This window comes from Oryctolagus cuniculus, chromosome 9 (assembly GCF_051225735.1).
Source record: "Oryctolagus cuniculus isolate XC-2025 breed Fujian yellow rabbit chromosome 9, ASM5122573v1, whole genome shotgun sequence".
Lineage (NCBI taxonomy): Eukaryota > Metazoa > Chordata > Mammalia > Lagomorpha > Leporidae > Oryctolagus > Oryctolagus cuniculus.
This window is the reverse complement of record NC_142875.1, coordinates 19,409,297-19,436,532: the sequence shown is the minus strand read 5'-3', so window position 1 is coordinate 19,436,532 and position 27,236 is coordinate 19,409,297.

Here is a 27,236-nt window from a genome sequence, read left to right as displayed (position 1 = left end):
GACCAGATATATCCCTGGTATGCAGGGATGGTTCAATGTTCACAAATCAATCAATGTGATACACCACATTAACAGACTGCAGTAGAAAAACCATATGATTATCTCAATAGATGCAGAGAAAGCATTTGATAAAATACAACATCCTTTAATGATGAAAACTCTAAGCAAATTGGGTTTGGAAGCAACATTCCTAAATACAATCAAAACAATTGATGAAACACCCACGGCCAGCATCCTATTGAATGGGGAAAAGTTGGAAGCATTTCCACTGAGATCTGGCACCAGACAGGGATGCCCACTCTCACAACAGCTATTCAATATAGTTCTAGAAGTTTGAGCCAGAGCAATTAAGCAAGAAAAAGAAATTAAAAGGATACAAATTTGGAAGGAAGAAGTCAAACTATCCCTCTTTGCAGATGATATGATTCTTTATTTAGGGGATCCAAAGAACTCTACTAAGAGACTACTGAAACTCATAGAAGAGTTTGAGAAAGTAGCAGGATATAAAATCGATGCACAAAAATCCACAGCCTTTGTATACACAGGCAATGCCATGGCTGAGGAAGAACTTCTAAGATCAATCTCATTCATAATAGCCACAAAAAACAATCAGATACCTTGGAATAAACTTAACCAAGGACGACAAAGATCTCTACTATGAGAATTACAAAATCTTAAATAAAGAAAAAGAAGAGGATACAAAAAATGGAAAAAATCTTCCATGCTCATGGATTGGAAGAATCAATATCATCAAAATGTCCATTCTCCCAAAAGCAATTTATACATTCAATGCAATACCAATCAAAATACCGAAGACATTCTTCTCAGATCTGGAAAAATGATGCTAAAATTAATATGGAGATACAGGAGACCTCGAATAGCTAAAACAATCTTGTACAACAAAAACAAAGCCGGAAGCAACACAATACCAGATTTCAGGGCATACTACCAGGCAGTTTTACAAAACAGCATGGTACTGGTACAGAAACAGATGGATAGACCAATGGAACATAATTGAAACACCAGAAATCAATCCAAACACATACAGCCAACTTACATTTGTTCAAGGATCTAAAACCAATATCTAGAGTAAGGACTATCTATTCAATAAATGGTGTTGGGAAAACTGGATTTCATGTGCAGAAGCATGAATCAAGAACCCTACCTTACACCTTACACAAAAGTCTACTCAACTTGGATTAAAGAACTAAATCTATGATCTGACACCATGAAATTATTAGAGAACATTGGAGAAACTCTGCAAGATATAGGTACCAGCAAAGACATTGGAAAAGACCCCAGAAGCACAGGCAGTCAAAGCCAAAATTAACATTTGGGATTACATCAAATTGAGAAGCTTCTGCACCGCAAAAGAAACAGTCAGGAAAGTGAAGAGACAACCGACAAAATGGGAAAAAAATATTTGCAAACTATGCAACAGATAAATGGTTAATAACCAGAATCTAAACTCCAAAACATCAAAACAAACAACCCACTTAAGAGATGGGCCAAGGACCTTAATAGACATTTTTCAAAAGAGGAAATCTAAATGGCCAACAGCCACATGAAAAAATGTTCAAGATCTCTAGCAATCAGGGAAATGCACATAAAAACCACAATGAGGTTTCACTTCACCCCGGTGAGAATGGCTCACATTCAGAAATCTACCAACAACAGATGCTGGCGAGGCTATGGGGAAAAAGGGACACTAACCCACTCGTGGGAATGCAAACTGGTAAAGCCACTATGAAAGTCAGTCTGCAGATTCCTCAGAAACCTGAACCTAACCCTACCATACAACCCATCCATCCCACTCCTTGGAATTGACCGAAAGGAAATTAGAGTGGCAAACAAACAAGCTGTCTGCACCTTTATGTTTATTGCAGCTCAGTTCACAATAGCTAAGACCTGGAATTAACCCAAATGCCCATCAACAGTAGACTGGATAAAGAAATTATGGGACATGTACTTTATAGAATACTATACAGCAGAAAAAAAAAATGAAACCTGGTGATTTGCAACAAAATGGAGGACTCTGGAAAACATCATGCTGAGTGAAATAAGCCAGTCCCAAAGGGACAAATATCATATGTTCTCCCTGATCAGAGACAACTAACTGAGCAGCAAAGGGGAAACCTGTTGAAGTGAAATGGACACTATGAGAAACAGTGACTTGATCGGCGCTTGCCCTGACTCCTGATGAACAACTTAATACTTTATTCCTTTTAGTATTTTTTTTTGTTCTACTTAATACTATTTGTTGAACTCTGTAATCAATACACAATTATCCTTAAGTGTTGAAACTTAACTGAAAAGTTATCCCTGTTAAATATAAGAGTGGGAATAAGAGAGGGAGGAGATGTACAATTTGAGACACGCTCAATCGGACTTGCCCCAAATGGTAGAGTTAGAAATGTGCCAGGGTATTCCAATACAATCCCATCAAGGTGACATGTACCAATGCCATCTCCTTAGTCCAAGTGATCAATTTCTGTTCACAATTGATCACACCGACAGGACTAAGAGTCAAAAACATCACATAAGCAAGACTAGTATCTGCAAATACTAACTGATAGAATAAAAAAGAGAGCGAACTTCCAACATGGGAAGCGGGATACACAACAGACTCATAGAATGGCAGATGTCTTAAACAGCACTCTGGCCTCAGAATCAGCCCATAAGGCATTCATATCTGGCTGAAAAGCCCATGAGAGTATTTCAAGCATGGAAAGCCAAGACACTGTGGCAAAAAAAAAAAAATGATCTAAATGAAAGATCTCTGCAAGTGAGATCCCAGTGGAAAGAACGGGTCATCAAAGAAGGAGGTACCTTTCTCTGAAGGGAGGAGAGAACTTCCACTTTGACTATGACCTTGTCTAAATATGATCAGAGTCGGTGAACTCAAAAGGCCTCCATAGCCTTGGGAACTCATGATAAGAGCCTAGGGTGATTCCTGATGCCATAAACAAGAGTGTCAATTTGTTAAGTCAACAACAGGAATCACTGTGCACTTACACCTCATGTAGGATCTATGTCTTTAATGTGTTGTACATCATGATTTAATGCTATAACTAGTACTCAAACAGTATTTTTCACTTTGTGTTTCTGTGTGGGTGCAAACTGTTGAAAGCTTTACTTATTATATGCTAAATTGATCTTCTGTATATAAAGATAATTGAATGTGAATCTTGATGTGAATGGAATGGGATAGGGAGCGGGAGAGGGGAGGGTTGTGGGTGGGAGGGATGTTATGGTAGGGGGGGAGCCATTGTAATCCATAAGCTGTACTTTGGAAATTTATATTCATTAAATAAAAGTTAAAAAAAAAGATTCACTTATTTATTTGAAAGGCAGATGACAGAAGGAGAATGAGAGAAACAGATATCTTCAACCACTGCTTCATTCCTCAAATGCCCACAAGAGTAAAGGCAAGGCTAGACTGAAGCCAGGAGACTGGAACTCATGCATGAGTGGCAGAAACCTAAGCACTTGGGTCATAACCCACTGCTTCCCAGGTATATCATCAGGCAACTGGAACGGAAACAGAATAGCCCAGTGGAAGCACGCACTCTGACCAGTGTTGATGGCATCCCAAGTAGCGGCCCATTAAATTTATTCTGAAAATCTCTTCATACTCATCAAAAATTTAAGGTCATTAAATGTTTAGAATTGCATTCCTTTTGTTCTATAATACTATGCGAATGAGCAATTTGTTTCCTATCAAACGTTTCCTAAGACCTCTATTCCCACATAATGAAATAGTGCCATGTGGACAGTTTACAGTTACTGCATAAATGTGTGTGCATGCAGGACTTCAGCCCAGAGGAGGAGCAGATGGAGGTTTAGATTGAAATAATCCTAAGGTATTGCCATGAGAAGAAAGATTATTGAGTGTACACATTCATGTCTTCAAAATCTAAGCAAGACACTAATTATTTCTGAGAATCTGACCAAACCTCAGACTCTGTGCCATGAAAGAAAACAAAGTATTTCTCAAGGATACAAAGTAAGGCTGAGGACAATCTGATAATATCAAGATAAGATGACCCAAGGAAAATTGTTTACAATGTTTAACAAGACCTTCTAGACTTGTTTCAAGGATGAACTTGTTAAGCCCACACATCATCTTCCACCCCTACACTCGTGTTTATGAAATTAAAGTACACAGAGAGGTAAGAACAGGCAGACATTAAAGTAATTTCGTTAGACACAAAGCAAGTTTCCAGCAAGCATACTAGTTCATAAGTCTGATTAGTGATCAAAATATCCTGCAAGAGCATCCATTTCTAACATGACATTCGTGGTTCAATGAAAAGCTAATTGGAACTCAGATCTTATTCATAATTTCCCCTCACCATTCCATTCAGGGGAGACTCAAGGGCCTCAGTGGCCTGTGTTCTTTGATAGGTAAGGGTCTCAGAATGTTTCATTCGAGAGCCATTTGGTTGGATTCTGCTGAACTTCCATATAGTCCAAGTACCAAAAATATAACCAATCTGTTAACAAAGCAAAATCTGAGGCTATTTAAACTGGCAGCAATATGGGAGAAAGAATCCCACTTTGACAAAGCTTTCAGTATAACAAATTTAGTACAGGAGGGCTATTTATAGGTTTTTGGTTTTGGCCTCAATTGTTATAAGCAAGCCAATCAAAGAAGGGAAATGATTGGGATTGGATGTAGTCCAAGACATAATAGTCAAGATTAATGAACATTGTAAAGTAAGGATTTTAAGGAAAGTTTTGAGAAGTAAACTTTAGTTTGATAGGCAACCCATTTGCACAGATGTGAAGAATACTGTGGGGTTTGTTTTTTTTTTTTTAGATAAATTGTTTTAGAAGTATTTCCTAAAGCAAGCAGTGAAGTTATTTATTTATTACAGTCTTATCTTTTATGAGATGGAACAAAAAACTAAGTCATGTTGACACAAGGGCTCTCCTTTCTTATTCTTAGCAGCTTTGCCATAATGATATAAGTGCCCATACTCCTCAACCATTTGGTCACCTAGCTAGAGATACACTCCTTTACCCCCTACTCCCAACTGATAGGTAAGTAGAACTATATGCCTTGGCTTTATTAAAGGGAAAAGAGTTGAAGTGATAAAAGCAAATATAGAGTTTTTCCCTTTTCAGTATCTGTAAATTGATAGAAGGGTCAGAAACAGTCACTCTAATGGAAGGATGTGATTTCATGATAAAGATAACAGAGGTACAAAATAATAGAACCTAAGGCCCCCACAATTCTCTGTAATGAAAATTTAGAACCTTAAATTCTGATGGTTTCAAAGGAAAGTCTATCTTTTTTTTTTTAATACCCTGTTATTTTTAGATGTTTTGCAGTGATACAACCTGTACTCTAACTAAAACTGCATCTCAACTTTAATATGTCCATCTACCTGGCAAATTGATTTTTTTCTTTCACTTAAAAACCACAGTTAATCCATCAGTATATCCTGCTAGCAATCCTTGAAAGCTCATTCCAAATCTATGTACTTCTCTCTGCCTCCATGCCAACTACTCTAACTCAAGCCACCATCATTTCTTGCCTAGAGTACTCTCTTAGATTCCCATGCATTTCTTGTTTCCTTATTTGGATCCTCCATAAGCTATCATCTACTTAACCAAAGAATTATCATTTTAAAATATAACACATATTATTTTGTTCTCATATGAACTTTTTTTTTTTTTTTTTTTGACAGGCAGAGTAGACAGTGAGAGAGAGAGACAGAGAGAAAGGTCTTCCTTTTGCCATTGGTTCACCCTCCAATGGCCGCTGTGGCAGGCGCACCGCGCTGATCCGAAGCCAGGAGCCAGGTGCTTCTCCTGGTCTCCCATGTGGGTGCAGGGCCCAAGCACTTGGGGCATCCTCCACTGCCATCCCGGGCCACAGCAGAGAGCTGGACTGGAAGAGGAGCAATCAGGACAGAATCCGGCACCCCAACCAGGACTAGAACCCGGTGTGCTGGTGCCACAGGCAGAGGTTTAGCATATTGAGCCACGGTGCTCAATTTCAATATCATATGAACTTTTCTCTTACACCTAAAATAAAATCCAGACTCTCTCCTTTCCATCATATGATATAACCCTTGTCTTCCCCCACAGTATAAGTCTCTATAAATCTTTACTCTCTATGTCAAGCCACACTGGCCTTTGAATTTCTGGCTAATCTAAAGGTACTCCTTATTCAGTGAGCTCTCTGTACCTGTTGTTTCCTCTATGTGGATTGTACATTTCTCTGATCTTCATTATGTCTGGTTTATCATCATTTGATTCTCACTTCAAACACTACTTTGGATTGAGAATTTACCCTACTACCCAGTGTGATTTTATTTCCCCTTCCTCCTCCTCTAAAATTCTCTAACACAGTAGCTCTATGGTTCCTTCACAGTACAACATCTATTGAAGTAATCTTACTCCCTCCTTTAGTTTATTTCATGTCTGACTTTGCTCTGTGAAAGCAAGGACTTGTCTACCTTGTTCATCAGTACAATGTCTGGGGTACAGTAAACACTTTAATATGTGTGGAATGAATGTATGAAATGAGAACATGATAATTGTTTAATATATCATGAGGCATATAGCTGGAGATAACAAAATCATAGGAAATAGTTTTATTGTGGTAGTGACTTGAGTTCTCACCAGGCTCTTAGCATCCCAGTGTTGGCCTTCATATCCACTGGGTTCAGAGATGAGAAAGCCCCTCCATCAGTCCTAACACCTCTGAATTCCATAACACAGCTTCCTCCTCTTTTTTTAAATATTTTAAACATATTTTAAAATATTTTCAGATCACAGAAAAATAATCTGATTCCAACCCACTTGGATATCTTAAATGTGTCACCAATAACTAGTCAACTGAATTGATTACATTTCATGCACTAATAATTGCTACAAACATCTAAATCAGAAAATAAATAACTCTAACTAATTTGAATACATGCTTTGTTTACAAGAAACTTGTACATGCATTATATGCTAGTCAAGGATTTCAAGAACCAAGGTGCATATACCACTGATTTGATAGTGTCCACTAAGCAAAAGAGTTGGATTTGAACTAGAACTTGACTTAGTCATAGCCTAACACTCTCCTTGACTCACCATGAAAGATTTCCAATTTTTAAAGGTCAAAAAAGAAAGTAAAAGAGGATTAGCCTCAGTCCTCTGGAAGGTAACTTAGACCTTGTGACTGAAATTTGAAAAGCTGAAGGATAGTTATAAAGATCATAATCATAATTCAAGGATGTAGAAGATAAAGTTGCAACATGAATGTAAAGATTGAAATTTAGTTCTCTTCATTCTGAGATCCAATACCATTCTGGGGCCCAGAAATGGAAGTTACATATTCATGTGTTGGGAACCACAGTGGTTCCTCCTTCTTTCTGTTCTGTAATGTCTTTTCATTTTATGTCAATAGGAGACAGAAAATGAAAGAAAGTATAGGTGCTAATCCAGTGAAGTTAGCTTCTTTACCTCATCCAAAAGAAATGTAGTGATATTACTTCAGAATAGTAAAAATGATAATAATTAGATATAAAAAGAAGCAAGTTTGATAAAATCTGTATATTTTGTGTTCCCTGAGTGATAAATGTGAAAAAATCACTATATTTTTATAATAACATAGCCATGTATATATATACATATATATAATATACACACTAAGAATATTTCTCTCTCTCTCCCTCTCTCTCTCTCTTACTCTCTCTCTCTCTCTCCCTCTTCCTCTCCCTATTCCTCTCTCCCTCCTTCCCCCCCCCCCAGGGGTATGGTGGTTAGAAAGAGAATTATTGATCATTTAGAGAGGAACTGAGAAGGAATAACAAAGAGATTCTGAATAGGTAGAGTAGCGTAACAATGGACTTTATGGGCTCCAAGCTTTGCCACTGCTATTCTTGAGCTGTGTGTCCTTAGACAAGTTTCTTCATTTCAGTTTCATCTTCCTTTTCTGTAAATGTGAGATTGTCAATCAATCTGTGTTCAATGACTTGTATAATCCCTATTCAGGCTGCCTCGTTCATAGTGTGCCCTGACAGGTTTTTGCAAGTTTTGCCCTCCATAAATTAGTTGCTGTGTACAAAGATCCTGGAACATCCAAGTGCATGTGCTTTGTTTTAATGTTATTCACTTAATGTTTATTTTTCCCTAGAAAGCTTTTATTTAGGTATACAAGCTTCATGCATTTGATAAATACAACTTTAACAACATAGTGATTCTTCCCACCTTACCCACCCTCCCACCGACACTGCCACCGTTCTTACTCTTCCCTCTCTTATTCCCATTCTTATTTTTAACTAAAATCTATACAGATAAGATTAACTCTGTACTAAGAGTTCAAAAATAGCAGCATGTGGGTTTGTCCCCAGGGGCTGTTTTTCAACACCAGTCATACTTTACAAATTGCTTTATATTGTTTTCTTCATTTAAAAGCATTTTCTCCTGCTCATCTACATAACATACAGATAAATCTGACTTTCCTCCTAACGACAAAATATATCATAGTATATTTGTTGGGTTATGGAGTACCAGAGCCATGAAAGTCTCTAATATATCCCTATAAGTAGTCTAGACTTGGATGTATAAAATTGTATTCCAAGAATAGAATTGAAATAATATCTCAGTCAGTGTGAATTGTCTTGGTAAAATAATGTCCTGGATGGATTAAACAGTACATTTATTGCTCACAGTTCTGATAACTGAAAACTCCAAAATCAAGGTGCCGCCAGATCTGGTATGTGACGACGGCCCTCTTCCTGGCTTGGAGAGGAGCCAACCTTCTCATTGTTGTGTGCACATGACAGAGAGAGGAAGCTCTGCAGCCTAATCCTCTTCTCATAAGGATCCATCACATGATTCCACCCTCAAAAGTTCATGTAAACCTACTTTCCAAGAGTACACCTCCTAATACCATCACACTGGGGCTTCGGATTTCAATATGAGTTTGAAGGCTTAAGGGGGCTGAAAACAATTACATAACAAAAAGATTCTTCAAAATTAGAAGAGAGAGGTAAATATACCTGTTAATGCTTAATTTCATAAAAAACAGGATAAGGCAACATTGCAAAATATAAATCATGGCAATATATTTTAACTTAGAAATAAATCCTGCTATTGCTAATTAGTGTTCAGCTTATTTACTAGAGTGAGTTCTTACAACAGTAAAAAAAAAACTATGAAGCTATCTTTTGGATCTTAAAATTAACGAGTAAAAGCTGTACTCTCTGGATCATATTTGCATTGAGAAATCATAGAATTGGAGTTAATACTTGTGACAGATTTATCAAATTTTATAGTGATGTCTTGAATTAAGGTGAGATTAGATTAGTATTCTTTTAAATTTCAGAAATGCTGTTTTTCAATCTTAGAAATATTTACTTGGAGAATCAGGATAACAACACAAGAGAACCTCAGAAGTTACCATTCATCATAACCCTAGCATCTGCTATTAAAAATTCTCTGTTATATTTTGAGAGAAAAAAAGTCCATATAGCTCAGAAATATACATTTTCTCATGAATATAAAACAACCAGATGTTTCCTTCCTTGGAAAAAATGTTATCTTTGTTTAAAAAAATGTTTGCTATCCTATCTGAATACCATTAATTGCACAATAGCAATTGTTTCCTGATAGTATCTTATCTTTTCTCACAAATCATCAATAAAATTATGTTTCTGCAGAATAGTGTGTTTCCAAAGGTCGTTTTTTTAAAAAAAGTTCTACTATAAAGAAGGATAAAGTATTATATAGTTTTTCGCTATTGTAAAGTTCAAAGAAATGCAATAGAGAAAGAAAACACAGCCTTTAAAGGTGTCTCCCTTCTTTTATCTTATGTAACACCCATGAATTGTCCTACCCTGTGATTTTTATATTAGAAATGAGTATGTAAATTGGCCAACTAATACCTTATATAATGTAGTTGTTTTTTTTCAGTACAGTTTATAAACATGATTTGTAGTAGCTGCAAATGAGACAGAGAGATGTAGAACCTTTACCAAGGTTATAACCGTTAATGGTGAGAGCCAGTAACTTAGTTAAAGCACATACCAGATCCTCATTCATTCACTCTTTTACTTCCCAATAGCCAGGGATTAAACAGCAGAAAAAATGAAGTGTTAAGTCAGGGTAGATGAGAGGCACAGGAATTGTTTTATCACCACAGAGTTAGTGCTCTAGTACTAAATTCAGTGATGAAACACAATAACATTTAGTAGCAAATATCATATTCTTTGTTGTAACAGTTCAGCCATAAAATGAAAGCTACCTGAAGGTATAAATCATGAATTATAACAGCTATTTTTCATAATACATTGTGAAACCTATTAATAAATAATTCAAGGTCTTGCCCTCAAGGAGTATAAGATCTACTAAGGAAGATAAAAGGTGAATAAAAAGAAGCTTCAGAAGAAAAATCAGACAACCAAGAAGAATAGACAAGATAACTGGATAAAAACAATAGTATTCATTTGCTCGAACATTATAAATATGAATATAATCATTTAATTTTTATGATGTGATTATAGAATAATATTTTTAAATCATAATATAATTATATATTACACTTTACATTATGTAACATATAATATTTTGAGTAAGTATGATAGATAATAAAATGAATTTATGATGTGAATAGAACAGTTTCCATAGCCCAAATGAAACAAATCATTTCCTTTAAAGGAAACAATTTAATTAAATCTAATACAAATCTTGGTACATTGACAAAGATAATTTAGTGATTAAACTTCATTGATTTTCAAAATTCTACTGGACAAAGCAATATAATCAATCTACAATTTTATATGATTAGAGATTTATTTTTATGTGTGCTATTTTAAAAATCCATAGTAACGTTGAATTATTCATATATTTCAATACTTATAGAATACTGATATATATGTGCTCTATTTGTGTAAATATATGCTGATTCATCCATTTGAGACTACCAGATCTCCATGTTGGTTAAAACATGGTTTCTATTTGTTCTATTTTACCTTTCCATGGCTTTGGGGATAGTACATAGTCTTTCAAAAACTGAAATACCACAACTTGCTAAAATTTTATTTTCTCCAAAAGAAAAAGGCTGTAAAACAGATAAGATGTTAGCACTAAGTGAAAGTTCTGTATTTGTTCTCTGTGCTTTTTCCATTTATAATGGTGATACTACATTTTTCCTGGGTAGAATATATATGCAAACAATGTTAGAGTTTTGGTATACCATATAAAATATAATCATAACATTTAGAATATAATTTCTCCTTCAATTAAATGTCTTTAGGAAAGGTCATTCAGGATTTTCCCTTTTAGCTGCTGAACACTTATTTAAATCACTATTTAACACCTTTAAGAGTCCTTTTTCTGAGCACAATTTCTCAAAATCCATAAGCATGACAGTCTCCTGAAATACTCACTAAAAAGTCATATAGTTAATTTCTGAACAGGGACTGAACAAAAGATTGTTCTACTATAAATTGTCAGTCTCATCTTTCTAACTTTGTAGAGATCACACACGATGACAACATTCATTTACCAAGTGGCCGTTTATTGTAATGCACTAATTATCCTTATACAGGCAGTTGAAACTTTTTGTTAAGACAATCATGTAAAATAAAGTCAGCACTTTTAGAGCAAAGTCATCTTTGTTCAGTAGATATCCCTGTATAATTAGCAACATAACCTCAGATGTGGTAAGCAGAAAAACAGAGGGATAAGTGCAGTGGAGATTCACAGATTGACCCAGTGAACATGTGGTAGACACATGAATACTCAATCATATGGTCTTGCATTGAATCCATTCCTCATAGAAATGATTTAAGGATAGCAATTTACCGAGGACTAGCCATTTATTGAATGAACGCATTTATTGAATACCTGTGTCAGTCTTCATCCAAGACTAGGCACATAATACTTGGAGGTCACTATTATTTTCTTCATACGTAGGGCTTTTATTCCAAGGAATAAAGACCTATTTAGGTCTCCCCCTGTATTTAGTTTCATGTGAAGCAACTTTGAAAAGGGCACATGTTAAATTATTTAAAGTAAGTCTGGCAAAAACTAGGAAGGAGGTAATTCAATAGTTTCACTCCTGTCCTGCCTTGTGCCAGATCCACTTTCAGGAATTTTTTTTCTGTATAGCTACTGTTTTAAGCAATTAAATGCTGTACTTGAGTCTTCCAGTGATAATTTTCTAAAATCTGGACTGGTCAAGTTAGTTATTTAAGCACACATGAAGGGTCTGGTGTGTGTTATTAGAAGTTAGGAACATTTAGCTACTAGAAGTGGGAAAGGAAAAGGTCAAAGAACAGATTTAATAAAGGATTCTGCCTCCAATTTTTACAAAAGCGGATCAAGTTTAAATATATTCTTGACATTATCATTCTACTTTAAGAATTAAACCCAGTTATATTGGCTCAATAGTATAAATCAAAATTAACAATCTGGATATCTAATAATTTCTAAATTTCACATCAATTTTGGAAAGCTATGAGAATGAATATTTGAGAAATAATGGCAGAGAACCACTTGTTATTTTTTAGTTAAATGATATATCTAACAGTAGCAAAGACTTCTAAGTGGGAGAAACTCAGAGATCCACACTTAAACACAACATTATCAAACTATGAATAGCCAAAGGGCGGGAAAAAAGAGAAACTTGACAGCAGCAAGAGAAGTTACTTTTATGCAATAGATTTTTAATAAGATTGATAGTTAATTTCTCATCAGAAACCATGAAGTCCAGAAAGTAGTGCGATGGCCTATATAGTAGTCTATCTTATCCATGGGAAAATACATTCCAAGAACCCTTGTAGATTCCTGAAAGCATAAATATTTCTGCTCAAATACATACTTCATTCTTTCATTGTAATAAAGTTTAATCTATTAGTTATGTATAAGGAGAGATAGTAATAACTGATAATAAAATAAAATAATTATAACAGTATACCATGATAAAAGTTATATGAATACAGTTTTCTCTTTCTCTCGCTCTCACTCTCTCTTGTTCTCTCTTTCTGTCTCTTTCCAGATCTCTTTCCCTATCACAATAACTTATTGTATTTTCTTTGTTTACTTGCAGTAACTTTTTTTTTGCCAAGGGCCTTTTGGATATTTATAATCATTTGCAAGCCATTAAGATTATCAAGTTGAAAATTAGCCTGCTACAGATTCACTGAATTTTGAGTCCTGTCTGCAGTTGCCTTGGCAAAACCAGACCAAATGGTTTTGCAGGTCTTATAAGGCCTGCAGGCCAGAAGTTCATATCCCTGAAGAGAAACGCTTCATGGTTTCTCTTTGGTATATCCAAACTGTCAGCATGGCAATTATTGAGTGGGGGGACCATAGTTACACAAAATACGGGCTAGTGGAACTTAAGCAGTAAGTACGACAAGACTGTGATAGTGGATTTGACAACCAAGAGAACCACTTTGCTAACATGAAGGTAATGTATATAAACATTGATAAGCTGGACATAGGGATGATTCATGCCACAGACAGGATAGTGTAAGATTTTATCATGCTAGTCAGATTTAAACTTTTAAGTTGTTTATTCCTGAATGTTAAATTTAATGTTTTTAAACTTTGGTTGACCACAGGTAACAGAAACCTGGATGGTGAAACTTCAGATAAGAGGGTATCTACTGTATTTGTCGTCATTATAGAAAGGATTGTCAAGCAAGAATTCTGTAGCCAACAAAACAGATTGAAGAACACTAAGAAACTCCAGGATGAACTGGAGCAGAGTATTCATGTGCTTTGCAATAAAATACTAAAGGAGTCCTTCAAGCTACAACGAAAGGACACGTCCTAATCAAAAAACAAAGACCAGTGGAAAAGATATCTAAATAGGCAAGCAGGAAAGGAACTATAACTATATGCTTGTTACTATTTCCCTTTCCTATCTGAATTAAAAGAAAACAAAATAAGCAATGATACATGTATGTTGACCAGGAAACAATTTGTAAAGATTTCATTTAGGTGACAATAGCAACTTGAAAGAATAGAAAGGAAAAGAAGAGTAGAAGGGAAATAAGCTATGTAGGAGCAAATATTTGCATACTCTGAAATGAAGTTCTTATAAATTCTAGATTGATATAAATAGATTGTTAATTATAATCTCCATGACAATTACTAAAAAACTCAAAAATCTGGTAAAAGAAATCAAAAGCAAATAAAATGGTACATTAAAAAATTGTCTATCACAAACCAGTCATAAGCAAATAGAGGAACAAAACAGACATGGAACATTTGAATACAAGAAGAAAATTAGGAAGAATTACATGTGATATGATTTTTGACTCAATTTTTTTTTTTTTTTTTGACAGGCAGAGTGGACAGTGAGAGAGAGAGACAGAGAGAGAAAGGTCTTCCTTTGCCGTTGGTTCACCCTCCAATGGCCGCCGCTGCAGCCGGCGCACCGCGCTGATCCGATGGCAGGAGCCAGGATCCAGGTGCTTTTCCTGGTCTCCCATGGGGTGCAGGGCCCAAGCACCTGGGCCATCCTCCACTGCACTCCCTGGCCATAGCAGAGAGCTGGCCTGGAAGAGGGGCTACCGGGACAGAATCCGGTGCCCCGACCGGGACTAGAACCCAGTGTGCCGGCGCCGCAAGGTGGAGGATTAGCCTATTGAGCCACGGCGCCGGCTTGACTCAATTTTTTTAAAAGACCTGGAGTTGATAAAGCAGAGCATATGCAAAGGTTAAGGCAGTAAGGCCTTTTTGTTTCTTCTAAATTATCTCATCTTTTGCGCTGACCTAGAAATCTCTTAAGAGTAAATACATTATCTTCCAAAAGTCTGCATATGGTAAACAACAGATGGAAAAGTGCCTTCATGAAAAGGGGAATAATTATGCAACTTCCACACAACCCCTTCACTAATGGCCACGTTAGAGTAGCTTACCTGATGTTTTTGTCAAGTTGACTGCTAATCAGGAAATAAAGAAAGTGGGAGAGAGGAAAAGAAGGGGGAGAAGACCAAGAAAATGAGCTACAAGAAAAGAAAAGGAAAAACGCTTGTTACCTAGGCTTCTACTTCCTTTTATAAGAGTCACAGAGGGACTGGCATTGTGATATTGTAGGCGTCCCACATGGGCTCCAGTTTCAGACTTCCACTTGTGATCCAGCTCTCTGGGAAAAAAGTGGAAGCCGGCTCAAGTCCTTGAGCCCCTGCACCCACATGGGAGATGCCAATGAAGGTTCTGGCTCCTGCCTCGGGCCAGCCCAGCTCTGGCCCTTCCTCTCTCTCTCTCTCTCTCTCTCTCTCTCTGTAAACTCTGCCTTTCAAACAAATAAATACATCTTTAAAAAAAGGAAGAGTAAAATTACTATTTTGTTTCTTGACTCTCTCACTCTAGTCAACAAGTGCCGGATGCACACCCTGGTAATTCCCTGCATACCCACTCCTGTTTGGCACTTCCTTTGCTGCATCATCAGTCTGTTCTCTCCCAAATAAAAAATATGCTTTCTTTGAGAAACACTTCAGACCCCATCTCCATTAAACTTTTCCAGATGGCCTCAATTCAAAATGATCTTAATACTTGAAGTTCACTTCTGTTATCATGTATTACTTTTTTCCTTAATTCTGGCCTCTGTCAACAAGTTGGGTTCAGATGTACATAACAGTGGCTGGATTCCAAAAGGCTTGCCTCAGCAGATATGTAAAATCTAGTGGTAGGCAGTGACAAGATGGTGGAGAACAGGAGTAAGCAAACCACAGTCTTTTTCGTGTTGTAAACAGTTACAACTACTTATTTGCATATGTCTACTTCCACACTGAAACCGCAGATTTGAGTAGTTCCTGTCCTCATAGGAAAACATTTGCTTGCCCCTCATCTGGTTACTACAGTAAGTCAACAAGGACCCAAGTTTCTTCCATTGTATATTTCAACATCATCATACCATTTTTTTTTTTTTTTTGCTTTTTAAAGGTGTGCTATTTTTTATTTATTTTTTAAATATTAACTTTTAATTAGGTTTTAACAAATTCAATGTGCTTTGTAGATACAATTCTTTACTATTATTATTATTTGACAGGTAGAGTTGTAGACAGTGAGAGAGAGAGACAGAGAAAGGTCTTCTTTCTGTTGGTTCACTCCCCAAGTGGCCGCCATGGCTGATGCTGCACAGATCCAAAGCCAGGAGCCAGGTGCTTCTTCCTGGTCTCCCATGAGGGTGCAGGGTCCCAAGCACTAGGGCCATCCTCCACTGCCCTCCCGGGCCACAGCAGAGAGCTGGACTGGAAGAGGAGCAACTAGGACTAGAACGCAGCACCCATATTGGATGCCAGCACCGCGGCGTCGGCCCCTGTAGATACAATTCTAAGAACATAATGAACATTCCCACCAACAGTATGTAAGTGTTCCCCGCTCTGCTCATCCTCATCAGCACTTGTCGCTCTCTGCAACAAAACACTAGCTCCCTTGTATATTTACATATTCCTTTCTTAGTCAATCACCTACAAACTACTTATACAAAAATTCGTAATCTTACTGTCAATAAAATGTAATCATGATTCCTAGTTCTCTTTTTTATTAAACAAAACCAAGAACACTTCAATATCATTTTATTTTCACTGTCACATACTTTCCTAACATAAATTTATGTATTTAAATAGAATGCTATTCCAATGATTTCAAGAAGAGTAGCTGTTTATGACAGGGTCAAGGTGTGAGAGAGAATGGCCATGAGAGGCATTATCGTCTAGTAGAAACACATCTCATGTATTTAATTATTTTCTTATTAAAGCTGTTCTATAGTTTGGATACTTCTTTAGAACCTTTACTTTTAAGAGACAGAGCACTCATAGAAATTTAGTGAATCTATGCTAGGTTCTTCTTTTTGTTAATTTTTTGGTTTGGCTTTGTTTTGGAATTCTTTTATTTGTTTTAACAAGGCCATCCATGGAAAAGAATCACTACAGTAATGGACTTGGACTTCCTTGCTGTTCATCTGTGGTGACTGCTATCTAAGTATGAAGAGAGGATTACTGAAGATTGTAATTTCAAAATTGTAGCAATACCTGACTCTAAACTAAAACATCTTTCTAACCAGTTACTGTATGTCTGATTTTTTGTTCATATTGTTATAACCATTGTGGATAAACATTAGGATAACTTCTTTGGTTTTCATAGGTTTAATTAGTTTATTTAGAAAGGAAAGAATAAAAAAGTTCTTAAAAAAAACTGTGTCAACATGTACTACATGTCATGATTTTCCACACTCCCCTAATACTTTACATGGTAGAAATAGTCAAGTTAGACACTATGTGTGCAAAAACAAAAGTTGCTTTGCATTGTACATCATGACCTTGCTTCATTGCTATCACCAATGATAATGGTCTTGTCTTAATGAAGTATTTTATCTTACTTTAATCCTTACAATGTGCAAAAAACCTCTTTCATCATTGACATTGATTTGTTATGCATTTGACTTTTTGATGAAATAGAAGGATAAAACCCTCCTTGTTCTATTAGTGTGATGGCATGGCATTACAAATTACATGTTTGTTTTCTAGTAAAATATAAATGACACTAGAGAAAGCAATTTATTCTAAAACCATAGTATAAACTACTATATTTTCAAAGAACTGATGTAATCAAGTTGATAAACCATGAACCAGGCTCATTTAAATGAGTTGTCTTTTGGCATATGGAGAGAATTATTTTCTGTTATGAAAATCAAACAAGCTGTTAGTGAATCACAGAAGACAAATACAGAAAATTGTCTTGTGAAATCACATTTCAGGAGGATCCATTGCCCATAGCAATGATGAAAGAACAACTAGAATATCAGAAAGAAAATCGTCTCAGTGTCAGAGAAAACAAAATTTCTTTCTTGATATTACTCTAAACAAATTAAATATTAATTATGCTAATAGCATAAATATTTGAGTAACTGAAATATATATAGTGCTGCCGAAACCCCATAAAATTAAAACTCTGTTTCCAGGAATTATGGTAGATTAATTACCCTGACTGCCCTTCTCATTTCAAACAACTACAAAGTCTGGATGAATTTTCTCTAATATTTTAAAACATACTTATGAACGGAAAAAAAGTATTAAGAAATGCTAACAAGCTCAAAAGAAAATAGAAGTTGTATCTCAGAAAAGTAAATGGATCATTAAGTCTTATTTTCATTTGAGAAGGGTCTTGCTAACCAAGAGGAGCTTAAGCTTAGCTTTCATAAACTTTGAGAAAATGTGTACTCAGGGAAAAGCCAAGAAACACTCACAGCAAAGAGACTATTAGGATGTTTCCTAGATATTTTGGGGAAATCAAGTTCTGTAATTCCAATGTAAAAGTAAAATTACAAGTAACCCTAGATCCTAAAATATCCACATAGAGGATTTCAGGAAAATTACCCAAAATTAGAATTTAAAGGTGAGTTTCAGGCAGTCTGCCTTGGAAATTTGTAATCCCAAGTGCACCTTCACTCAGTTTGCAAACAATGTAGCTCCAAAAAGTTAAAGTTCAGTTGAATGTAATAATGGACTAGAGATACCTCAGGTGCTTGGGAAGAACAACTGTAAAACATTGTAGGAAGGACAACGTCCATGCAAGTTCTCAATATTTAACACATTAAAATTTCAAGAAATAGGAACAACCAAATAAAAATCACAAATAAGTCAGGAAATAAGGCACCAAGAGAGATAATAGTATCCAAGCTGCTAAAAACTTAAGATTTGGAAAAACCAGAATTAAAATAAATGTGGTTACATTTTATAACTTTAGAGAAATAATATAATAGAATAACAATGGTATGAATACACTTTTAAAAATATCCAATATATTTGAAATATAAAATAGACATTGTAGATATATAGATTAAAATAAATATAAAAATTAATGAAGGAGTTTAAAAAACAGATTAGAATCATTGAGGATAGAAATAGTAAAAATGACAATATTTGCTTGACACAAAGTAACCCAGAGGGTAACACAGAAAAACAGATATAGACTATAAAGAAGTTTCTAAGAAAAAGCTCCAATGACAAAATCCAATGTACTTCAGATTGAAGTTGCATAAATACATACTAAGAATAAAAATGTTTTTAAGAGTCATACCAGACAAAGACCAACAATATTCAAATTCACAATTTTCTATGCTTTCCAAAGAGGATAATTAAAAAGAAATTGATAATTCTATAAAAAGTTTGAAAACACAAGGACAAAGAGAGGATGCCAAAACAACCATAGAATGGTTCGCTTAAAGGATAGTGAGACTAAGAGCTACTTATCAAGAGCAACAGGAAGAAGACAGTGAAGTATCATCAATGTACTGAGAGTAAATCGCCAAATCTCTAATTAGAAACTCATGAAAAGGCCGGCGCCGCGGCTCACTAGGCTAATCCTCCGCCTTGCGGCGCCAGCACACCGGGTTCTAGTCCCGGTCGGGGCGCCGGGTTCTAGTCCCGGTCGGGGCGCTGGATTCTGTCCTGGTTGCCCCTCTTCCAGGCCAGCCCTCTGCTGTGGCCAGGGAGTGCAGTGGAGGATGGCCCAGGTGCTTGGGCCCTGCACCCCATGGGAGACCAGGAAAAGCACCTGGCTCCTGGCTCCTGCCATCAGATCAGCGCGGTGCGCCGGCCGCAGCACGCCGGCCACGGCGGCCATTGGAGGGTGAACCAACGGCAAAAAGGAAGACCTTTCTCTGTCTCTCTCTCTCTCACTGTCCACTCTGCCTGTCAAAAAAAAAAAAAAAAAGAAACTCATGAAAAATTCTAAAGGATGTACTTTAAGTAAAGAATTAACCCAACATTACATTTTTGAGTCACAAAAAACAAAGAAAAATATGACACACATGTAAGTAAAACAACAAACAATGACTATATACAATATTAATAGCTTATTCTTGATGACAAAAGAAAAACAAGGAATAGAACAAAATAAAACATAAAAAATACGTAAAATGAGAGTGGTCATGACAAAGAAATGTTTTCTGTTTTTTTGTTTGTTTGTTTTTTGGGTTTTTTTGACAGGCAGAGTTAGTGAGAGAGAAAGACAGAGAGAAAGGTCTTCCTTCTGTTGGTTCACCCCCAAAGTGGCTGCTACGGCCGGTGCTGCCCCGATCCAAAGCCAGGAGCCAAGTGCTTCCTCCTGGTCTCCCACGCAGGTGCAGGGCCCAAGTGCTTGGGCCATCCTCCACTGCCTTCCCGGGCCACAGCAGAGAGCTGGACTGGAAGAGGAGCAATCGGGACTAGAATCCAGCGCCCCAACTGAGACTAGAACCCGGAGTGCCAGTGCTGCAGGCAGAGGAATAGCCTAGTGAGCCGTGGCGCCGGCCGCGTTTTCTGTTTTTAATCATCCATGATGATAGTGACATTATTAACTACAGATTTTGATATACTTTCATTATGTTTTTTAAAGACTTTATTTGTATATTGGATTGGTAGAGTTACAGACAGTGAGAGGGAGAAACAGAGAGAAAGGTCTTTCGTCCGTTGGTTCACTCTCCAATGGCGACAACGGTCACAGCTGCACCAATCTGAAGCCAGGAGCCAGGTGCTTCTTCCAGGTCTCCCATATGGGTGCAGTGGCCCAAGGACTTGGGCCATCTTCTACTGCTTTCCCAGGCCACAGCAGAGAGCTGGATTGGAAGAGGAGCAGCCAGGACTAGAAACGGTGCCCATATGGCATACCGGCGCCACAGACAGAGGATTAACCTACTGGTCCACAGAGCTTGCCCCTTGATATATTTTTAAAAAATCAAAAATGACTATAGTAAAAGAATGTCAACTGTACTATAATTTTATAAGGGCTTAAGTCAGCTGAGATCCCAGCCAGTGGGTTAATAAAGAGTTAGTAATAAACTATTTTTTAAAGATTTCATTTATTTATTTGAGAGGTAGAGTTACAGACAGTGAGAGGGAGAGACAGAGAGAAAGGTCTTCCTTCCATTGGTTCACCACCCAGATGGCTGCAATGGCCAGAGTTGTGCCAATCAGAAGCCAGGAGCCAGGTGCTTCTTCCCAGTCTCCCAAGGGGCACAGTGGCCCAAGCAGTTGGGCCATCTTCTACTGTTTTCGCAGGCCATAGCAGAGAGCTAGATTGGAAGAGGAGCAGCCAAGACTAGAACTGGTGCCCATATGGGATGCCGGTGCCATAGGCAGAGAATTAACCTACTGTGCCATAGAGCTGGCCCCTAATAATAAACTATTAAAAAGAGATGAAAAGGGATAAGCATTCAACCTATTGACCTAGACCCCCATATCCCTACCACTGTCTGGGTTTGGCATCCAGCTCTGACTGCTGATTCCAACTTCCTGCTAATTAGGACACTGGGATGCAATTGGTGATTGTTTAAGTACTTGGGTCCATGCCAGCCATGTATGAGACCTGGACTGAGTTTCAGACTCTAGGCTTTGGTCCATGCACAGCCTCAACAATTTGTGGGCTTTTGGGCATTGAAACTGTGGATGGGGAGCTGTTTTTCGTCTGGGTTTCTGCCCCACCACCAGAAATTAAAAAAAAAAAAGTAGATGAACATAATGTAAGTAAATTCAAAGGAAGGTGTATTCTGCTCTGTTTCCACTGTTAGGCCCAAAGGGATAAGTAAAGAAGCAATGACAAAAGTCCTTAAGGAAGAATCTTTGGGAAATGGCTGTTTTTGAAGAGTAAATATGGAATAAGGGAACCGAGTCTGCCTGTGATGATCATATAAATGGTAAATAAACTAAATCCTTCTCGTCATCATTATCATGCCAGTGTTCACTCTTAGGAAAACTCTCTCAGGTGACAGATGGAAAAAGCAGTATAGAGGTATTCCATCTAAACAGGGCAGCGTCTTGGGGCACAGACTATGGAGAATGGAACACAAAGGATGAGTAGAAGAAATGGATTTCAAGCATCCAGGAGTGAGTTTCATTGCAGATTTTTGTTTCTTGTGTTTTGTTGGGGCAGAAGAACAAATAGTTAAATATGGTGGTCACAAAACATGAAATTTTATTCAGCATTTTGAGGTCAACAACACATACAGTGAGAAAATAAAGGTAAATCTGAAAGTAATAGTGCTGAATGAAATAATCAAATAAAGAAGATAGGGGTAGTAGAATTATGGTTTCCTAAATTAAAAATGCAGATGTGCTTAATATGACCAAATAGAGGGACTCACAATTCCTTCCCTGCTCTGCAAAGAACCAAAATAACAAATAAGTGTATTTTAAGGTGACTAGAGGAGAAAATGGAACTCTACAGAAAATACAGAATAAGCAGGACACAGAGAATATCTGCTAAGGCAAGATATTCAGAAGAAATGAAATTAGCATATGAAAGCAATAACTGTACTTCCTTCTTTATTTAGCCCTCTTCACAGTAGCCAGGATATAGAATCAATCTAGGTATCTATCAACTGATGAATGGATGAAGAAAATGTGGTACATATAGATGAGGAAATATTATTTTGCCATAAAAATAATGTTATCCTGACATTTGTCCACAAATGGATGGGAGGTTATTATGTTAAGTGAAATGAACAAGACAGAGAGACAAATACCACATATTTTCTTTGGAAGTTAATGCAATCTTTATTTTGATTGGTGTGCATTTGATACAAATCTAAAATTGTGACGATGGGGCCGGAGCCGTGGTGCAGTAGGTTAATCCTCCCCTTGTAGTACTAGCATCCAATATGGTTGTAGGTTCTAGTCCCAGCTCTTCCAATCCAGCTCTCTGCTAAGGCCTAAGAAAGCAGTAGAAGATGGCCTAAGTCCTAATACTGTGAATATTTTATCAAAAAATATCTATTGTGATGGAAGAAAATGCTCCCCACTTCTTCCCTCAGGATGTTTGCTTATTCCTCAATGGAAGTCAAGACTCATGATTGCTAAACAAAAATTTAGCAGTATCAAGGTTCTATATAGACAAAAATTAATATTCTGAGCCCTATATTTAGAGGGGAAAAGCACCATTCAGCAATTCATGCTTTCAGTTGAAACTCTCAAAAGGCTACCAGGTAAGAATTAAACCAACAATAAGCTACCCTAAAACTGAAACCAAGCATCTAATTAATTCCTTTTTAGAGGACAATGAAACAGCCAGAAACTCAAATTATTCACACAATTTTTCTTACACAGCATTCAGTATCATTGCTTACTACTGAAAATATCAGATACAACTCCAAATCACCAAATGCTAAAATAAGAAAAAAGTATAAAAGCACTTGCCATTCATCAAGATATTACAACAATCAGAAACAAATAAAATATATAGATTTCATCAATTAAACAAATATGATATTATGATGGAAAATGCTATTTGATAACTGAAAACTATAAAAAGTATTAAATATGTAATCTAGAAGAATAATATTCAAATTTAAAAGAAATTTTAATGAATATTGTTAACAGTGAATTAGAAACAGCTGAAGAGAGAACTAATGAATTGAAGATACCTCAAAAGGCATTAAACAGAACGAATCTTAAAAAGAATATATGTGTGTGTGCATATACATATTTTTATATATATATATGTCTCTCTTTATATGACAATTGACATAAACAGAATCCAAAGAGTAGAAAAGAGAAAGAATGAGGGGCCAGCACTGTGGCTCACTTGGTTAATCCTCTGCCTGCAGAGCCGGTATCCCATATGAGCACTGGGTTCTAGTCCCAGTTGCTTCTCTTCCAGTCCAGCTCTCTGCTGTGGCCTGGGAAGGCAGTGGAGGATGGCCCAAGTTTTTAGGCCCCTACACCCTCATGGGAGACCAGAAGGACCTGGCTCCTGACTTCGGATTGGCGCAGCTTTGGCCGTAGCAGCCATTTGGGGAGTGAACCAATGGAAGGAAGACCTTTCTCTCTGTCTCTGTCTCTCTCTCACTGTCTCTCACTGTCTCTCTATCTGTCAAAAAAAAAAAAAAAGAAAGAAAAGAGAAAGAATGAAACAAAGACAAGATTTGAAGAGAAATGTCCAAGAATACTATATTAAATTAGGCACAGATTCAACAAGTCCCCCAAATATGTATGAGGAAATAACAAATAAAATACACATATGTATATCTTTGTAAAACCATTGGAAGCAAAAAACATGTAAAAAATCAAGAAAAAAGAAATATAACCTTCAAAGAAATATAAAGCAGAATGAAAATTGATTTTGTAACAACAAAGAAAATGGAAGTCAGAACTCAATGCAATGATATTTTCAATTTCCCAGTAGAGTGTAAATGCCAACCTCGTGAAAATATTCATCAAATGAAAGCAAAATAAAGATATTTTCAAAGAAACAAAAACTGGGGAATGTATTACATCAACACACCAAAACTAAAGGAATCACTAAAAAAGCATCTTTAGTCAAAATAAAAATGATCCATGGGAAGCAAAGAGATTCAAGAGAATTAATAGAAAAGGTAAACATGTGAGTAAATCTGAACAGAGGTAAAAATATCATGTTTTGCAAATTTATGATCACCATCTCTAAGAAATTATAGTCTAAAATAAGAAACTGTCTACAAAGAGCATGGATGCATGCATACATGTAATATATATATATATATAATTTAGAAATTATATCTATCAATATGTACTAAGTATATAACACATATTCAACTCACCAAAGTATATATTCAAGAAATTTGAACATATATTTGCTCAATAGCCCCCCAAAAATCATGCTATAAATAATGCTAATAAAAGATGTTAATTCTGTTTCTAGAGAAACATTATGCATTATTTAAAAATCATCAGATTGTTAAACAACTTTGAAAATGTACTATACTCATAGATGGGGTTACTCACTATTACAAACATGATACTTTTCCCATATTAATCTATAAAGTCTAGACATTTCTAATCAGGAGATTTCACATCAAAATCCTAACTTTGGAGTCAGTGAAAGGTATGTGAAAAGGCAAATTCCCAATGTATGAATATATTGAAAAGCAAAGAACTATGAGCAGCCAAAAGAATCTGAAGAAGCAGAGCAAGATGAGAAAAATCTCACTTATAAGATCACAAAACTTAATGATTTGAATGGTAATATTTTATAATGATGTAAAGATGAGCAAACTCATTATTGAGTAGCTCTCACAGAAATAAGCCTAGGCATTTGTGACATGGCAGGTGTGGCAGATGCCTGAAGATGGAGCATAGGAAGCAGATAATTTGGTAAATGATACTTGGATATTTGGGTACTCATCTGAGGCACAAGTATGAAACTGGATGCTTACTTCACCAACTACAATATTGTTTTCAGATAAATAAAGCAAATATAAAAGACAACATTCTCAAAGACATTACAGTATATTCATTAACTCAAGCAAATGAAGATTTCATAAACGGCAAAGAAGGACTTCGAGACATAAAAAAGAAGAGCAGGAGCTCCAAGCTGGCAGAATAGGGAGGGAGTACACTGATAGTCAGTGAAAAGATAGTTTAATAAAAGTGGAGATGCTGTAGTTTCAGGCAACAGTAAGGGAAAAAAAACTGCAGAGGAAACTCTTCTGGAACAAGTGGGACATGGTAGACCTCCATGAAGGGCACGGGTGCCCACGGCTCAGGACCCCAGCCGCTGAGTCTACCCATCAGCACTGGAAAAGGAGGTGAGGCGAAACTGCAGTAGCACAAGACACTGGTGGAAAAGCGGCAGGAAGAGCCTAGAGGGAACGAGGCTTGAAGCCCCATGGGGGGAAGTTCACCAGAGTAACAAAAGTAGAGAAAACAAAAATAAAAGGGACCTCTATGGACACGGTTCTCTCTCTCCACTCACCTTACAAATGCTAGGAAAACAAAACAGCAGGTGCCATTTTGGACATATGTAACAGCTGCGCCAGCTCAGGGCTGTGACTGCCCTCAGCCAAGCAGAAAAACCTGACTCTGGTGGGGAGAAATAACAGGAGGTTAAGACCTAGTGAATGTGTGGAGCTTATGAACTGGGACTGTGAAAACTGAGATGTGAGTACTCTTGGTGGGAGACTCCACAAACTCAGTAACCTTGGCAACCCAGTGGGAGACACTGCAGGGGAATCTGAGCTTACACTGAGGACAGCATAGATCCTTTGTGTGGTCCTAGGGACAGAGCAGAGGAATATTATACCCACTAGGGCTATTGCTCAGGCACTGATTGCCATCAGGAGAAGAGCTCAGCTGAGTGGAATTACTTCCTTTCTGAATGAAAAAGAGAGAGAGAGAAGATTTACCACGCCAAAACTGGGTGTGTCACCTTTGGCACACACTTAACCCTGAAGAACTGAACAGAGCTTTCTGGCCACACCCACCACAAGCCTCTAGAGTTTCACCAAAAGTAGTCAGTCCACTTAATCTAGAGTCATAGTATAATGAGAAAAGCCACCACAGTGAGGGGAAAAAAAAAGAAGAAACCAAAGAATATCTCCACAATGCCAAACAACAAACTCAGAAATCAAGGAAACAAGAACAAGGAAGACATTATGACGCCCCCAAATGAACATGACACGCCAATACAAGATTATGAAGATGATGAGACAGAAGAAATGCAAGATACAGATTTCAAAAAATTTATGATAAAATTTAGAAGTTATCAAAAACAAATTCATGAACTACAGAAATCCATACTGGACAGGACAGAAAATCTCTCTCATGAAAATGAAATCTTCAGTAGGAATCAAAATGAAATGTGGAATTTAGTAGAACATGAAATTGTGATATTTAAGAGAAATCAAAATGAAGTGAAAAATTCAATAGAACAAATGACAAACACATTTGAGAACCTTAAAAACAGAATCAGTGATATAAAAGAGAGAATATCGAACTTGGAAGACAGAGCACAGGAAATTATACAGTCAAACCAAAGAAAAAAAGAGGAAATTAGAAATATGACCTTCTCTAAATAAGATCAAAGTCGGCAAATTCAAAAGGCTTCCATAGCCTTGGAAACTAATGACTAGAACCTAGGGATATTACTTACCTGATAAACAAGAGTGTCAAATTGTTAAGTCAACAACAGGAGTCACTGTGTACTTACACCTCATATGGGATCTCTGTCCTTAATATGTTGTAGTATGTGAATTGACAGCATAATTAGTATTGAAACAGTATTTTCCACTTTATCTTCTGTGTGGGTGCAAACTGATGAAATCTTTACTTAAAATATACTAAATTGATCTTCTGTACATAAAGAGAATTGAAAATGAATCTTGATGTGAATGGAATGGTAGACGGAGCAGGAGATGGGAGGAGTGCGAGTGAGAGGAAAGTTATGGGGAGAAAAAGCCATTGTAATATATAAATTGTAAATTTATATTTACTAAATAAGTTTAAAATTTTTTTTAAATTGTTAGAAATCTACAG